Here is a 10,335-nt window from a genome sequence, read left to right on the forward strand (position 1 = left end):
TATGTACGTACAGTCACAGTGGGGACGACGTCATCGATGCACTTATTGATGAAGCCAGTGACTGATGTGGTGTACTCCTCAATGCCATCGGAAGAATCCCAGAAGATATTCCAGTCTCTGCTAGCAAAACAGTCCCATAGCTTAGCATCTGCTTCATCTGACCACTTTTTTATTGACCGTGTCACTGGTGCTTCCTGCTTTGGTTTTTGCTTGTAAGCAGGAATCAGGAGGATATAATTATGGTCAGATTTGCCAAATGGAGGGCAAGGGAGAGCTTTGTATGCGTCTCTGTGTGTGGAGTAAAGGTGGTCTAGAGTTTTTTTCCCTCTGGTTGCATATTTAACATGCTGGTAGAAATGAGGTAAAACATATTTAAGTTTGCTTGCATTAAAGTCCCTGGCCACTAGGAAAACCGCTTCTGGATGAGGGTTTTCCTGTTTGCTTTTGGCCGTATACAGTTTATTGAGTGCGGTCTTAGTGCTAGCATCGGTTTGTGGTGGTAAATAGACAGCTACGAAGAATATAGATGAAAACTCTCTTGGTAGATAGTCTGGTCTACAACTTATCATAAGATACTCTACCTCAGGCGAGCAAAACCTTGAGACTTCCTTAGATATCGTGCACCAGCTGTTGTTTACAAATATACATAGACCACCACCCCTTGTCTTACCAGAGGCTGCCGTTCTATCCTGCCGATTCAGTGTATAACCCGCCAGCTGTATGTTATTCATGTCATCGTTCAGCCATGACTCGGTGAAACAGAAGTTATTACAGTTTTAATGTCCCGTTGGTAGGATATTCCTGCCTGTAGTTTGTCCACTTTATTATCAAGCGATTGTAAATTGGCCAATAGTATCGATGGCAAAGGCAGATTAGCCACTCTTCGCCGGCTCCTTACCAAGCACCCCGATCTCCTTCCGCGATATCTCCTTTTCTTTCTACTGCGAATGACGGGGATGAGGGCCCTGTCGGGTGTCTGGAGCAAATCCCTCTCGTCCGACTCATTGAAGAAAAATTATTTGTCCAGTCCCTCGGGTTCTTGGTCACCTCCCTGACCAAGGCCCTTCTCCCCCGATTGCTCAATTTGGCCGGGCAACCAGCTCTAGGAAGAGTCTTGGTGCTTCCAAAAGTATTCAATTTAAGAATGATGGAGGCCACTGTGTTCTTGGGGACCTTCAATGCTGCTGAAATGTTTTAGTACCCTTCCCCAGATCTGTGCCTCGACACAATCCAGTCTTGGAGCTCAACGGACAATTCATTTCGACCTGATGGCTTGGTTTTTGCTCGGACATGCACTGTCAACTGTGGGACTTTATATAGACAGGCGTGTGCCTTTTCAAATCATGTCCAGTCAATTGAATTTACCACACGTGGACTCCAATCAAGTTGTAGAAACATCTCAAGGATGGTCAATGGAAACATGATGCACCTGAGCTCAATTTCGAGTCTCATAGCAAAGGGTCTGAATACTTACGGATGGGGTGATATTACAGTGCCTTCGGAAAGTATTCAGACCCTTTGACTTTTTCCACATTTTGTTACGTTAAAGCCTTATTCTAAAATTGATTAAATTAATAAAAATCCTCAGCAATCTACACACAATACCCCATAATGACAAAGTGAAAACAGGTTTTTATAAATTTTTGCAAATATATTTAAAAATAAAAACAGAAATGCCTTATTTATATATTTGCAAAAAATTATAAAAACATGTTTTCACTTTGTCATTATAGGGTATTGTGTGTAGATTGCTGAGGATTTTTATTTATTTAATCAATTTTAGAATAAGGTATTTAGTCAGCCACCAATTGTGCAAGTTCTCCCACTTAAAAAGATGAGAGAGGCCTGTAATTTTCATCATAGGTACACATCAACTATGACAGATAAAATTAGGAAAACAATTCCAGAAAATCACATTGTAGGATGTTTAATGAATTTATTTGCAAATTATGGTGGAAAATAGGTATTTGGTCAATAAAAAAAGTTTCTCAATACTTTGTTATATACCCTTTGTTGGCAATGACACAGGTCAAATGTTTTCTGTAAGTCTTCACAAGGCTTTCACACACTGTTGCTGGTATTTTGGCCCATTCCTCCATGCAGATCTCCTCTAGAACAGTGATGTTTTGGGGCTGGCGCTGGGCAACACAGACTTTCAACTCCCTCCAAAGATTTTCTATGGGGTTGAGATCTGGAGACTGGCTAGGCCACTCCAGGACCTTGAAATGCTTCTTACGAAGCCACTCCTTCGTTGCCCGGGTGGTGTGTTTGAGATCATTGTCATGCTGAAAGACCCAGCCACGTTTCATCTTCAATGCCCTTGCTGATGGAAGGAGGTTTTCACTCAAAATCTCACGATACATGGCCCGATTCATTCTTTCCTTTACACGGATCAGTCGTCCTGGTCCCTTTGCAGAAAAACAGCCCCAAAGCATGATGTTTCCACCCCATGCTTCACATGGGGTGGACATGTTTTCACTTTGTCATTATGGGGTATTGTGTGTAGATTGCTGAGGATTTTTATTTATTTAATCAATTTTAGAATAAGGCTTTAACGTAACAAAATGTGGAAAAAGTCAAAGGGTCTGAATACTTTCTGAAGGCACTGTAAATATCACCCCATCCTTTTGTTTCCCTACTAAGTTCTATATTTCCATCACCTTCACGAGGGGTGTTACCAAGTGTTTATCACTTGCAGCTTCTTTGTGTGATGCTCACTGAAGCGTTAATAACCACAACTTCTGATTCAGCACAAGATCTCAGGTCGCACGTCTATTTGACAAAAAACTGTTGCCCCATCAGCCCACAATCTAACCACACCACCCACTCCATAGCTGTGTTGTCAGCACGTATAACACAGGATCTTTCTCTTTTTTACGGTAGCATTAGCGAACAGGTCTAATTTCCCGAAATACGAACTTGACCTTGATAACCACAGAGTATGCTGAGATGGCATGGCACAGAACTAGTTAAGGTCAACATAAAGCATCTGAATTTCAAATTCACGTCACCTGAAAATGCAGAGCAACACAACACAGAGCAATATAGTACAAGTTGGAAACTTTTCATTAGTCATTTCAGTATGGTCTGATCGTGTGTTGATCAGAGTGTTGTTTTCTGGTCGGTTCTGACCAGCCCTTCTATCAATACGATTTCGGTAACACTTCATTTTAAGGGGTCCTTATTACAGTGCAACAACATGTAACTGGTGGTAATTGCGGTCTGTAACCACAGAGGTGTAGCAACGAATGCTTGTTACCATGCTTGTTACAAGTGGGCAAGTTTCCACTAAATTCACCAACTTACTGTTCAGTTTCTTCTCAGCTGCATCTGATTCCAGTAATAACTGTCACAAGGTTGTTATCTCTGGTGGACAGAGGCGCTGGGTGTCTGAGATTACAAAGGTTGGATGCTCAATAGGCTCGAATTGCCTACCCGTGAATGCACACTCTTCAAAATCGCCACTCAATGTTGTTGCTAGCACTTGCCCCCAAAGAGTGTACCATCTGGGTTAACTTGGTTGAGTTTACAATAGCATATCAGATATAGGTCAACCTCACTGACTGGGGTCTACCATACCGGTGTCATCCCAGATTATAATTTTAAAAAATCACTTATAATTATTGTGTACGTCACCCATATTGACAACCTGAACCTCCTTGCCAACCAACCCACAAGTACACCACAGAGTACATGTCATATCTGCATAAGTACAATGCAATTACTAGGTGTTACACAGGATTTATCTACTTAAAAATAACTGTATCTTGAGGGGTACTTAATTGTAATTATTGTGTACCTACAAAGTACATTACTCATTCTGACAATCCAAATCGTCAGCTTCTGAAAGCACCATCCAAGTGAGAAAATAAACTCACCAATACACCACAGAGTACTATTACCTGCATAAGTACAAGATTGTCGCAGTATTTATTTATTTAAAGTGAAGTGTAACTTTATAGTTACCTTTACGCAATTTCTATATAATGAGTGAAAATACCTACAAACAAAAGAAGAGCTTCTACTTTAGTCAAATTTATTTCAACATGTAAAAAATACCTTACATTTCTGTCAAAATAATAAGGATTATATTTTTAGATTAAATTTAGATTCATTAAATTAAACATCTTGACATGATACGATGCCTTCATTCCTGGGATAAATAAATCATTGCACCAATGCATCCCATCCAAAAGTGAGAATGTTCCTCAACTTTGAAACCCTTGCAAGGTTACACGATGGAATAAGAGTTTGTCTTATGACCATTTTAAGTGCATTTACAGTGGGGGGAAAAAGTATTTAGTCAGCCACCAATTTTGCAAGTTCTCCCACTTAAAAAGATGAGAGAGGCCTGTAATTCTCATCATAGGTACACGTCAACTATGACAGACAAAATTAGGAGAAAAAAATCCAGAAAATCACATTGTAGGATTTTTTATGAATTTATTTGCAAATTATGGTGGAAAATAAGTATTTGGTCAATAACAAAAGTTTCTCAATACTTTGTTATATACCCTTTGTTGGCAATGACATAGGTCAAACGTTTTCTGTAAGTCTTCACAAGGCTTTCACACACTGTTGCTGGTATTTTGGCCCATTCCTCCATGCAGATCTCCTCTAGAGCAGTGATGTTTTGGGGCTGGCGCTGGGCAACACAGACTTTCAACTCCCTCCAAAGATTTTCTATGGGGTTGAGATCTGGAGACTGGCTAGGCCACTCCAGGACCTTGAAATGTTTCTTATGAAGCCACTCCTTCGTTGCCCGGGCGGGGTGTGTTTGGGATCATTGTCATGCTGAAAGATCCAGCCACGTTTCATCTTCAATGCCCTTGCTGATGGAAGGAGGTTTTCACTCAAAATCTCACGATACATGGCCCCATTCATTATTTCCTTTACACGGATCAGTCGTCCTGGTCCCTTTGCAGAAAAACAGCCCCAAAGCATGATGTTTCCACCCCCATGCTTCACAGTAGGTATGGTGTTCTTTGGATGCAACTCAGCATTCTTTGTCCTCCAAACACGACGAGTTGAGTTTTTACCAAAAAGTTATATTTTGGTTTCATCTGACCATATGACATTCTCCCAATCCTCTTCTGGATCATCCAAATGCACTCTAGCAAACTTCAGACGGGCCTGGACATGTACTGGCTTAAGCAGGGGGACACGTCTGGCACTGCAGGATTTGAGTCCCTGGTGGCGTAGTGTGTTACTGATGGTAGGCTGTGTTACTTTGGTCCCAGCTCTCTGCAGGTCATTCACTAGGTCCCCCCGTGTGGTTCTGGGATTTTTGCTCACCGTTCTTGTGATCATTTTGACCCCACGGGGTGAGATCTTGCGTGGAGCCCCAGATCGAGGGAGATTATCAGTTGTCTTGTATGTCTTCCATTTCCTAATAATTGCTCCCACAGTTGATTTCTTCAAACCAAGCTGCTTACCTATTGCAGATTCAGTCTTCCCAGCCTGGTGCAGGTCTACAATTTTGTTTCTGGTGTCCTTTGACAGCTCTTTGGTCTTGGCCATAGTGGAGTTTGGAGTGTGACTGTTTGAGGTTGTGGACAGGTGTCTTTTATACTGATAACAAGTTCAAACAGGTGCCATTAATACAGGTAACGAGTGGAGGACAGAGGAGCCTCTTAAAGAAGAAGTTACAGGTCTGTGAGAGCCAGAAATCTTGCTTGTTTGTAGGTGACCAAATACTTATTTTCCACCATAATTTGCTAATAAATTCATTAAAAATACTACAATGTGATTTTCTGGATTTTTTTTCTCAATTTGTCTGTCATAGTTGACATGTACCTATGATGAAAATTACAGGCCTCTCTCATCTTTTTAAGTGGGAGAACTTGCACAATTGGTGGCTGACTAAATACTTTTTTCCCCACTGTATACTGAACAAAAATATAAATGCAACATGCAACATTTTCAAAGATTTTGCTGAGTTACAGTTCATATAAGGAAATCAGTCACTTAGGAGCCAGGCCCACCCCCTGGGGAGCCAGGCCCAACCAATCAGAATGAGTTTTCAAACAAAAGGGCTTTATTACAGACAGAAATACACCTTAGCACCCCCTACCACCCTCCCCCTCAGACGATCCCGCAGGTGAAGAAGCCTGATGTCAAGGTCCTGGGCTGGTGTGGTTACACGCGGTCTGCGGTTGTGATGCCGGTTGGACATACTGCCAAATTCTCTAAAATGATGTTGAAGGTGGCTTATGGTAGAGAAATGAACATTAAATTCTCTGGCAACAGCTCTGGTGGACATTCCTGCAGTCAGCATGCCAATTGCTTGCTCCCTCAAAACTTGAGACATCTGTGGCATTGTGTTGTGTGACAAAACTGCACATTTTAGAGTGGCCTTTTATTGTCCCCAGCACAAGGTGCACCTGTGTAATGATCATGCCATTTAATCAGCTTCTTGATATGCCACATCTGTCAGGTGGATGGATTATCTTGGCAAAGGAAAAATGCTCACTAACAGGGATGTAAATAAATTTGTGCACAACATTTGAGAGAAATATGCTTTTTGTACGTGTGGAACATTTCTGGTATCTTTTATTTCAGCTCATGAAACATGGGACCAACACTTTACATGTTTATATTTTTGTTCAGTATATAAACCATTATTCAGCCAAGCTTAATAGGCTTACAATTTGGCAAGCACGAATGACTATCTCATAGTTTTAACCATAGCTGTTTATTAATGTTTCTAAAAATGTTTAATTGATGGTTAAAGTAATTGACCCATTGTGAAATGCACCGTTAAATTATTTAACAATGTCCATTTTTTTGTTGTTTATGTGAACCGTTTGTGAACCCATTTTGCCATTGGGCATCAGACTCCAGATTTTTATTGCAGAGTTGTGTCAATGAGGTGGTAGGTTTTCAATTGGCTAACACTTGTCACTGTAACAAACAAAAAAAAAAAAAAAAAAAAAAAAAAACACTTGTCACTGTAACATTTGTATCAAGCATGGCAACAATCATTTGTTGTTACACCCCTGTAATTACAGACTGCAATTACCACCAGTTGTTATTACAGTGTAACAATGAATTATTACAATTAATTACAATACTTGTTACAGTGTAATTACATATGTAATTACACTGTAATAAGGACCCCTTAAAATGAAGTGTTACCATATTTTGCAATCACATCACACATAAGATAACTTGAAAATATACCTGAGAAATTGACCACGTTGCTCTGCAAAGACTCCAGAGCAAGACTCCAGTAGGTGGCAGCATGGCCTTAGCACAAATGTCTATCACTCTGGGTGAGTTCTCTTTTTTTTCTCAAGTCTCAAGTTTTAATGTCACATGCACAAGTACAGTGAAATGCCTCTCTTGCAAACTCAAAACCCAACAATGCAATAATCAATAACAATGTAATACTAGAAAAAAGCACACGAGAAATAAGAATAAGAAATATGAAATACACAATAAAGTAAGTAAGCATACTATACACAGGAAATATTTTAAAAGTCAGTTCCAAAACCATATTTACAATGTGCAGGGATACTGGAGTGATGGAGGTAGATATGTATAGGGGTAAGGTTGCTAGGCAACAGGATATAAGATAAACAGAGTAGCAGCAGCTTACATGTGAGTGCGTGTGCAGGTGAGTAGAGTCAGTATACATGTACAGTATGTGCATATTATATGTGAGTGAGAAAATGATGGAGTGAGTGTTTGTGTGAGTGTTGGAGTGACAGTGTATGTGAGTGTGTAGGGCCCTGTATAAAAGGTCCTGAAATAAAAGGTCAATAAAGATACAAGGTGAACTCGGTCCGTGTAGCTATTTTGTTAGCTATTTATCAGTCGTATTGCTCGGGGGCAGAAGCTGCTAAACACGTGTATGTGACAAATACAGTTTGATTTGATTTGATTTGATTTTGTTCAAGAGCCTGTTGGTGTTAGACTTGATGCACTGGTACCTCTTGCCGTGCTGCAGCAGAGAAAATAGTCTACGGATTGTGTGGTTGGGGTCTTTGACGATTTTTACAGGCATTCTTTTCACATCGCTTGATATATTTCAGTGACTGTCTGCATCTTGAGAGCTCTTTATTGTGTAGGCTAGATAAAGATTCACCTTAATCTGATTGCCAGCAGACCTTAGCCCCGTTTATACCTGGTGCTACCATGAGTAATTTGTCCTGATCTTGTCTAAAGGCCTGATTGGTGGAGTTCTGCAGAGATGGTTGTTCTTCTGGAAGGTTCTCCCATCTCCACAGAGGAACTCTAGAGCTCTGTCAGAGTGACCATCGGGTTCTTGGTCACCTCCCTGACCAAGGCCCTTCTCCCCCGGTTGCTCAGTTTGGCCGGGCAGCCAGCTCTAGGAAGAGTCTTGGTGCTCCCAAACTTCTTCCATTTAAGACTGATGGAGGCCACTATGTTCTTGCTGCTGAAATGTTTTGGTACCCTTCCCCAGATCTGTGCCTCGACACAATCCAGTCTTGGAGCTCAACAGACAATTTATTTCGACCTCATGGCTTGGTTTTTGCTCTGACATGCACTGTCAACTGTGGGACCTTATATAGACAGGCGTGTGCCTTTCCAAATCATGTCCAGTCAATTGAATTTACCATAGGTGGACTCCAATCAAGTTGTAGAAACATCTCAAGGATGGTCAATGGAAACAGGATGCACCTGAGCACAATTTCGAGTCTCATCGCAAAGGGTCTGAATACTTATGTAAATAAGGTATTTCTGTTTTTTGTTTTTAATACATTCAGCAGAGAGAATAGTCTACGGATTGGGTGATTGGGGTCTTTGACGATTTTCCAGGCATTCTTTTCACATCACCTAATATATTTCAGTGACTGTCTGCATCTTGAGAGCTCTTTATTGTGTAGGCTAGATAAGGAAGGCCCTATTCACCTTTATCTGATTGCCAGCAGACCTTAGCCCCGTTTATACCTGGTGAAACCATGAGTCATTTGTCCTGATCTTGTCTACATTCTGATTGTCTACACATGTCTCTGATCTGCTGTTGCATCTACACATGGTTGTAAAATGTGTCTCTGATCTGCTGTTGCATCTACACATGGTAGTAAAATGTGTCTCTGATCCATTCCACTACATCTGCACTGTGACCATATTTCCTGGTCCCTCCCTTTATGCAGATTATTTCACAGCTATTCTTTCAAAATATTATTTATTTAATTTGTAAGACACGTACCGATGTAATCAGTCACCTGCCAATGATTTCAGAGGGCAGAATCATTATGATTGAAAGGGTTTCTCTGTCCAGATCTGTCTACACTTGTCCATGTTGCGTGCTGGACTACCCCCCCGGAGGTCGTCAGGAAGATCTGATCACAATCAGATCACAATTTGTCTTGACTGTCTACACCTGTCTGAAAACGTGGGCACAATCAGAATGTGGACAATATTAGGAGAAAGGACACAATTTAGAACTAGGTATAAAAGGGGCTCTTGATAGCTTGCCATCATCCATGTAAAATGCTGGGGAAAGTAAATGGAAAGTTTGCCCCATAGTACATGCAGGATTCATATTTGGTAGTTGAGCAGTGCCATTATTATTAAATTGCACATGCCAGATTATTGCCCTGGACTTTATAGAGACATGTCATAATGACTCAGGGCAAACAAAGTGATTTCAGCAGCAATAGAAACTTAAGGGAAAACAGAGAGAGCAAGCTTTCAGTTTCATTTCTCCCTTCCTTTCATTTTTCTAGCAACAGAGTTATTGACGTCAGTGTGTCCAAATGCAGAGCCAATCAACGATCAGCTGTGATGACGGACAGCACAGTCATTGTGGATGGCATATATAAAGCCCAGTGAGTAGACACAATCTCACGGACAGACATACATTTCGAAAAGCTACGGCTATACTGTCCATTTTGGAAAGATACTACTTCCTCTGCTCAGAAGCAATGGCTCTTCAGGAATGGGCCAGCGTTCTCCAGGACACGATTGAGGAGCATGACATAGAGGACACCTGGAGCATTGAATTTGATGACGCCATTGTTCCTAATCACCCAGCGGGAGGTTGGCAGCAGTACATCAGTGGGGCATTTGCAAGGTAGGCTCTTTGAATAAAGTGTAAATAGACGTATATCAATTCAATTCGAAACTTAGAAATGTGTTTACAAATGTACATTAAACCTGATTAAATGTTCAATTACTGTATTCAAATGGATAGGGACTTGATAGATGAAATTCAGAATTAAGACATTAAATGAACTTTATGTACTTTGACTAACTTTTTATACTGAAATTAGGTATTTAAATATCACTTATTTCTCCCTGCAGGTTCATGTGCTCAAAGTGTAAGAGGGCCTGGCCTTCGAAGAGAGTTCTGGTGGTGTTTCA

Source organism: Coregonus clupeaformis, chromosome 11 (genome assembly GCF_020615455.1).
Source record: "Coregonus clupeaformis isolate EN_2021a chromosome 11, ASM2061545v1, whole genome shotgun sequence".
Lineage (NCBI taxonomy): Eukaryota > Metazoa > Chordata > Actinopteri > Salmoniformes > Salmonidae > Coregonus > Coregonus clupeaformis.